This window comes from Papaver somniferum, chromosome 6 (genome assembly GCF_003573695.1).
Source record: "Papaver somniferum cultivar HN1 chromosome 6, ASM357369v1, whole genome shotgun sequence".
NCBI lineage: Eukaryota > Viridiplantae > Streptophyta > Magnoliopsida > Ranunculales > Papaveraceae > Papaver > Papaver somniferum.
Genome location: NC_039363.1, coordinates 91,430,244 through 91,439,273, shown reverse-complemented (window position 1 = coordinate 91,439,273; position 9,030 = coordinate 91,430,244).

The window sequence follows — 9,030 nt, the reverse complement described above, 5'->3', positions numbered from 1 at the left end:
TTTTTTTTGCAGATGATTGTATTATTTTGCGTAAATTATTTTGCGTAACGCAAATGCAAATACTTGTCATAATCTTATAACTCCTTTCAAAGACTTTGGAATCTCTTCGAAACAAAACGCAAAGCTGGAGCATTTTTTCAGTCCAAAAATTGATCCCAACATTATGACTGAAGTCAAACAAATTCAAAGAGTTAACTATATCCCTCTTGATGATAGATATTTAGGATTTTCACTCTTTACGAACAGATCCAAGGTGAAAAGCTTTGAACCACTCATTAAGAAAATGAGTGTAAGCGTTTATCTTGGAAAGGAATTCAGTTAAGTTGTGATGGTAGAACTGTTATAATAAAAAATGTTATCTCTGCACTAGTAGTCTATCATATGAATTATTTCCAAATTCCCAAAAGAATTTGTAAATAACATACTAAAATACAAAGGAACTACATGTGGGGAAGATGAAGAAGGTTAAGAAAAAGGCTTCTTTTTAATTAAAAGCCTGAAATTAAGTGTGTAAAAGCCTTGATGACTGAGGCTTGGAATCCAAAATATTAAGAACTTCAAGTTGGTTATGATAACCAAGATGGGTGGGAATTAAAATAACAACCAAACTCACTTGGAGCACGAATAATAAAAGCAAAGTACTACCCAAATCTTAATGTTCTGCGTGTTAAAAACAAGCCAAAGGAAGTGGACGTACAGTTGGGTTCGCAAAGGTATACATAGTGTATCCAACTCATAAAGAAAAAATGTGTTTGGAAACTTGGAAATAGAAACCTTATTGATATGTGGGAGGAACAATGGATCTCGAATACCACTTTACCCATACCAAAACCAGTCACTGGTACCGAAAACATGACTAAGGTAAGTCAATTAACAAATGAAAATAACGAATGGAATAAGCAAAAAAGATTTGTCTGTTTAGATCAAGTAACAATTGCAAAGATAAAGAGAATACAAATTCCTGAAAATGAGTTAGATGACATTGTCCATTGGAAACTAAATAGAAAAACTATTTTTTCTGTTTAATCTTTGTATCAATCTCTGAATATAATTAATAAAAATAGCGTCAATCGGAGAAGGATGCGGAATTTTAACCCTTCCATAAAAATATTTACTTGGAAAATGGCACATTTGATTCCATCTGTAAGCGTGAGAATTCTTGCCATTCTTCCTATTATTGATAAAAATGTAGTTTTTATAATGGAAAATAAGAATCACTAACCCATTTTTTTCTCAAGTCTAATTTCCTTAAAAAGGTTTGGATGCACTTAAGTTTTGAAATTGATTATGTGATAGATAATTATAACAACTATCATGAATGATTAGATCAATATTTTGATAATAAAAAAACGGTGAAAGTATGTTCAATTGCCTAAATTCTAAAGCATAATGAGGTGGAACGTATGAGAAACTAGATATGAATCTACTTTCCAAAAAAGAATTCAGAATAGTGATAATATGGAAAAAACAATTGTCTGATTCATAAACAGTTTTATCGGATGTTAACAAACCAGATTACAATATGTACAAATTATGTATTATAACCCCATGAAAGATGAGGCACTTAAAATTCTGGAAAGGGAACCAGATAGAGAAATAAGCTATATAAGCTTGAGAATCTCTACTGCTATATCTATGAACTTTCTTTTTAAGTGTTTTAGGACTAACTTTAATTGACTACGCAGGTAGAACAATCAAAGAAGGGTTCTATGCAAATTGTAACACAAGAGAACAACTAGAAGAAAAAGTTGTTGAAGCAACCTTTCAATGGGCAACTGAATAGAATCTTTCAAAGTGATTGAGAAACTACTCTCCAGTTGTTAATGTAAAAATATACAAAAGCAAGGGAGATTAGATATAGTATTAGTGATGACCTTAAAACTGGACCTCACATTTGTATTAATTCTAAAGTTTCTGTTTTAACCTTTTATTCAATATCATTAAGGCTTCAAACATATCCGCTTTTTATAATAGAAATGGAATATAAAATATTTAGAATAATGCAGGATTACAAGATATTCCGCGTTATATATGTATTAAGAACTGTATCAACCTTGTAACCACAAATTATCCTAACAAAAAGCGTGAAAAGGTAACCTATGTTACCTAATGAACATCAACAACCTTTAATAGTAATACTTACAGGTATTATTGCTCTAACAGTAACTCTGACATCTAATATTTAGATGTGCTAATAGTGAATGCAGGGAGGTAAAAGTAAAATGGATGTGCGTAGGGCTCTAACAGACTATAAAGGAATGACGCGAGTGATTAACGTGGTTCCGCCAAAGCCTACATCCCTGATAGACGCATTTATGTGTCTATTTTTGTCTTGATTTTTTATATTGTGAGTATTAGTGATGTCAATGGGTTTGGGTCCTCCCGGGTATTACTAGATCCAGACCCTATTTATAAAGGCCCGGTCTAGTCCGGTTCCTAAATTTGTTGACCCAGAACCAGACCCGTTTAAAGTGCCAGGTATCCGTCGGTTTCGGATACCCGTTGGGTATTAAAAAAACTATTAGAAGAATCTTAAAACTTAATTTATTTTTCTTTTTAACTTGAATCTAAGTTTTTTTTATAAAAATTTATTATTATTTCTTTATTTATGTACTAAATAAAGATAAAACGTAAGAAAAAGATGAAAAATGAAAAAAAAAAATCAAAGCCGAAACTAGCAAAATACCTACAATTTTGCCAAAATACCATTACCCTTCGGGTCTTAAGTTGTTAATGGGTCCAACTATAGGACCCAGAATCGGAACCGAATCTAGCGGGTCCGGTTCCGGGTAATGGGTACCCATTGACAACCCTAGTTGGTACCTATTTTTGTACTTATTTTGGTATTCATCTCTTTGTAAGTACTTTTGGAGAAATAAACATGTGCGAAGAAATTGGCTCGAAAAATGATGTTTAGACTCTCGGGAAAAATTACTAAAGCCACCCGGAGGAATTGGCACCCCCATTTTGGACAAGAGGGCACCCCTGGGTTGGACCTTTTAAAATAGAATTTTGGCAGGATTGTGAAGAGGCGAACACTTCTAAGCTGGATTAAGATGATATTTACTTGAAGTTTTTGGCTCTGCTGGATTGGTTAGGGATTTTTTTATTGAAACAAAGTTGGAAAGTGAATGTTTGACATAAAAAGAGCAAGTTTCCTTATTAATCTCAACAAAGCAGGAATCGGGGGCAGTAAGAAAATACCGGGATTTTTTGGAGTTCCGGGAAGATTTAGGAGAGGATTTAACACGTAGGATTGAACGTATTGGGACTTTATAGGGTCTTGATGGAGTTTGGAGAGGTTGGATAAATCACAGAAGTCGCGTAAGAAATTTTTCAACTGAGTCACGATAAAACAGGGTGAAGTATTTTTGGGATAGTTTTCCGAGTACTTATGGAAGATACCTGCAGTTCAAGAAGATATATTCTCTCAGGATTCTTTTCTACATAGTTTGGAAACAATTTAGGTCTGCGGTTATGTGTGAGAAGATGAAAAGAGGAATAATTTCCCGAGACTTTCTGCCGAAGGAAAAGTGAATTATTTTGGGGATTTAATCGAGTATTAGGGGACCTGTGGAGAATATATAAGGTGATGGGAATCATAGAGAAGAAAATGAATACTTTGGGGTAGTTTCAGAGGGATTTCGAGCACCAGATAGGCTTGGTAAAATATTCAGGGAAGTTGCAAACTCACAGCAGAGAAGGAAGAAGACGACCAGAAATCGTTGCATGTTCTTTCAAATTCAATATTTTTGTAGCAGTTTTGCAACAATTATTCTGTTAGGGTTTTGTTTGTAACATTGGGTTCAGTGACAGTGGTTTTTTATAGTTATATCTGTTACAACTGCATTACATTATTTTGCAATAAAAACACCTTTTCAGTCATGTTTTTATGTTTTGGTTGTGTTTTGAGCATGAGGAGTTAACCCCAACATTGGGATAATGGAGGAAGCCATGTTTCACATTTGATTGGTAACTATAATTGATTCCTTATGACTTTTTGCACTGATTTAATTGATTTATGATTTTCACTAATTTTTTGTGATTTCGTATGATGGTGTTTGCTTAGACGTAAGAGCTTTGATATACCATGCTTGTGATTTACATCCTTAGAAATCGACCTTGACAAAGAAATAGCTAGAGTCCATAAAAGAGATTTCATTATTAAGAACCAATATATGCATCAATGGTAGAATCTTGAGTCCTAGTTTGTTCCGATATTGATACCATATTTTTGTATATATTTATTAGAATTAAAACTTAAGTCTGAAACCGAATTTCAACAAGTTTGAGAAACAAACTTCTTTTTGCCACTATCTACAATGACATCAATTGTTGGCGCCACCGACGCGCCTTTTGTATTTTTCGATTCTTTTCAGATTTGGAGCGAAGGTATAAGGAAAGAAAAAGCTATAAAAGGAAAGCAATGCGAAAGAAGGAAATAAAAGAGGAATCCAAAAGGAGTGAAGAAGATTTTTTTTTTTTTTCTTAGATTTTTATTTTTATAAAATTGTATTAGGCTTTGTTGTATTTTCTATAATTTTTCTTTTTATTTTTGGACTTTACTTTTGGGACCTTGGACATTATTATTTTTAAAACCCTAAGGAAGGGTTGATTTAAATAAAACTGATGCAGGGAAGGACAAGAATTACGATACTGTCTCGGCCCCTTGGGTTCGTACACTGATATAGGAGTCGGTACCCACGAATATCCGACTGAGTTTCAAAATGGGCATTCCTACTTTGACCATAGTGTGAATAGTGGTTGGGAACATCAACCTTTTGAAGGTTGACTCATACCATGGTGAGCCTAATAACTATACACACATGCACTGGTCATACGAGCAAGAAAATAAAGAATATTATAGTGCTAGTTCCTCGTCTTTGGATCAAACTATTGAAAACTAGTCCACAATATGATCCTTTTGTTCTTATTCTTCCTCTAGAAGAGTCTCTCAATAGCAGTTAACCGAGAATACAAATAGTTTTGTGTTAGAAATATAGAAACAAACTGCACCCGTGAGTGAGCCTTCATTACAAGGTAGTACAAGGAATTCATGTGAGTCGACACAAAAATAATCTTAATTCCCAAGACAGTGTTTCCAAAAGTACCCTTAAAATGAGGATAGAAATTTGCATGACGAGGTTAGAATCGGCAACACTAGTTTAGATGAAGTTCGACCACTTTCATATTATTATGATGATTATGACGAGGATAGTGTTGATGAAGAATCTGAAATATATTGGCATAATAATAAAGAAGTTGTTACTTCAATACTGACCTTCACGAAAATAATATTATTTCTGGTTCATATCCTAATAATTTTAACAATCATTCACATATTCAAAAGGACGTGGATTTGACGAGAGATACTGTTGTAGACTATGTAGTATTTCCTTTTTACGAAGCCGATAATGGTTTAGAGGAACTAGTTTATCTTGAGAATGTTATTTTAGAGTCTAACGATTTAAAAATAATAGTCTTTGACAAGGAAGATGAGCTAGTAGAGATAAGTGAGGATGCATCACCTGAATATAACCTAGAAGAAGCAATTGACTATTCTCAGGATTCTGACGATCTAGAAATTAGGGAAATTGTAATTAGTCTATCTATAGACACCCAAAACTCTAAGTTTGGGGGTGATTATCATTCTCCGTGCACCTTACCTTTATATATTAGAAAGATACCTCACTTGGGACTTGATAAATCTACCTCTACCATTCTACAAGATTACTTTCATGACAACGTTCCCAAACCTAATAATGTCCAGGAAGAAGTTCAGTTGTTAGAAACCCATCCTATGGTTGATGTGGTTTATCCAGGCTATCATACCCAGATTGACTTTGTGTTCCCACTAAAAATATTTCTTCCAATTGTGGGAATATATGAGTTTCAAATGTGTTATTTATTTAGTTTTTACACTAATTCTAACTACTTTAGGATGACCACCACCCTTAGTGTGGTCAACTGTGTGAGTCAGACCTGATTGACTTTAAGGATCCCCAATTATTCAGGTTCTTTTTATGTGCTTATAAATTCATATTTGAGTTTTTCCAGACTCTACAACATGATAATCCGGATCTTACCTACGAGGAACACAAGTCCAAAAAAATTTATTTAAACCCTTTCATGGAGCTTGAACCTGAACCATAGCTGGATGTAGATGTCTTAAAAAGGAAATTGAACAAGGGTGTCCTTTATTTGTTAATTTTCTTGGTATGTTGCATATTCCTTTTATTTGTGATAGCTTTATTTGGTTTTGATGACTCACATATGTTCTGGCTATTACTTTATGATTCTACAAGGTGACTAATCCTTTCTTGGTCTGGCTAGCACTTCTTGGGAAGTAACCCCTGTTCATGCTACACGGTAATAACTTTCCTTAACTTTTTTTCTTCGGATGGTAAGAATTTCCCCTTGTTCATGTTTTTAATTTTATCTTTAGAACATTAAGGACAATGTTAAATTTAAGTTTGGGGGTATGGGAGAAACTTTTTTGGTTGCATTATTAAATTTCAGAGCCTAAAAATTTATGCCTATTAATGATGGCACTAACCAATCTAAGTGGATTGAAGCATCTTGGTTTTAGGAGTTGAGGAACCAATCTGAGTGGATGAAAGCATCGAAATAGAGTGTATCATAAAAGCACAGAGCTCAAGTGTTAGAAATAACATGGCAGTTTCACCATATCTCGTTGAGTCCTTTTCACCTTCTGTTTTTTATTTTTTATTTTTAAATATGTTTCTCCAAGTGATTTGGTGGGTCATACGCATCGAGTTGTTACCACCGCTGGGATAAAGTAGAGTGACTCAGTTACCTAAAAAAAAGAAGAAAAAATAAAAAGAAATTTAGACCAGACCATCATACCAACCGGAATAAATTGTTCAATAAAATCGACCGCTGGTTCCCTTGTATATGCCAGCTGAGTTGATCTAAAATTAAGATTGTCGGCCACTGGTTCCCTTGTATATGTCGTTTTATATTATACAGACCGGTATCTCAGACCATTAGGATAGGTTCATCTTGGCAGTGTCCTTCATACAGATATAGAAAACACCTTTCACCTTAGTCAACATCAAAACCATCTACTTTTTTCTCTATATCCATATTCTTAATCTATTCATGTGATTTATTGATTTCGGATATTGATGTCCATAGTGCAACTATCTGAGTAGAACTCTGTCACTTATATATGAATTTTAGTATGTGAGTGCAAACTCATGTACAACAATTGGAATTTCGCATCAGGGTACTTCCTCATGTAGTCAATGAGAGTATGCCAACCAAGGAGGTTCTTTAGTGCTATTCCAAGGTTCTGCGTAGATAGATAGGGTTTGAATTAAAGGTTTTGTGAGTATATCTCTAGTAAACCCTCCCGAGACTATAACTCGGTTATTAGGGCTAGCTAGGGGTTTAAAGGCTTGTTGCACACGTTATGTGCGATCGCGATGCCTGCGACAGTGTGTTAGGATTTTATTTTGTGGATTTAATTTGCTCGGGACTAGCAAATAATAAGTTTGGGGGTATTTGATAGTCGCATTTATGTGTCTATTTTCATCTCAATTTTCTATATTTTGTACCCATTTTTGTACTTATTTTGGCATTTTATGTCTTTGTAAGTATTTTTGGAGAAATAAACATGTGCAGAGAAATTGGCTCGAAAAGTGATGTTTGGACATCCAGGATAAATTACTAAATACACCCAGAGGATTTACTATTGGTACCCAAATTTTGGATAAGGGGCACCTCACTGCTAAGGGCACCCATGGATTGGATAAGGGCACTCTATTCCTTACCTTTTAAAATAGAATTTTGGCGGGAATTTATGTGTGAAGCAGCGAACTCTTCTGAGTTGGATTAAGATGAGATTTACTCGAAGTTTTTGGCTCGGATGGATTGGTTAGGCTTGTTTTATTGAAATAAAGTTGGAAATTGAATGTTTGACGTAAAAAAACAAGTTTCCTTATAAATCTCAACAAAGCAGGGACTGAGAGCAGTAAGAAAATATCGGGATTCTTGGGAGTTCCCTGAAGATTAAGGAGAGGATTTAATGCGCGTAGGATATCGCACGTATGGGGACTTTATAGGGTCTTGATGGAGTTCGGAGATGTTCGATAAATCATAGAAGCTGCGTATGAAAGCTTTTAACCGCGTCATGATAAAACAGGGGTGAATTATATTCGGGATAGTTTTCCGAGTATTTATGGAAGATACGTGCAGTTCAAGAAGATATATTCTCTCACGATTATTTTCTACATAGTGAGGAAACAATTTTGATCTGCAGTGACGTGTGAAAAGATGAAAAGAGGAAGAATTTCGCGAGACTTTTCGTTGAAGAAAAAAAAAATATTTTTAGGATCTTAGCGAGTATTAGGGGACCTGTGGAGAATATATAAGGTGATGAGAATCATAGAGAAAAAGATGAAGACTTTAGGGTAGTTGCAAAGGGATTTCGAGCACCATAGAGGCTCGGAAAAAGATCCAGGTGTTGATGGTGGTTTTTAGCTTAGGGTTAAAATCGTAAAACCGGGCATCTGACATGACATCACTACGAACACTAGCGTAATTATTGAGTCAATCAGCATGCCTACGTAAGAATTACCAGAGTACCTTTTTTTTACATGTGTCATGTTCCACGGCAGAACCCTAAGCATTGACCGACATCATCTATACCAAACCCTAATTCTCACACCATCGTTCCAATGCCAAACCATGTCAGCCACGTCTCCACGCTAAGGCATGTCGACCATGCCATCCCACCACCGTGCCAATGGCAAACCATGCCACCCACGTCTCCGCGTCAAGGCATGCCGGCCATGCCAGTCGAACCACCGTGACAATGGCAAACCATGTCATCCACGTCTTCGTGCCAAGGCATGCCGACCATGCCATCCGCACCACCGTACGAATGGCAAACCATGCCAGCCACGTCTCCGCACCAAGGCATGCCTACCATGCCATCCGCGCCACCGTGCCAATGGAAAACCATGCCAGCCACGTCTCCGCGCCAAGGATGGACCCATGTTGCTT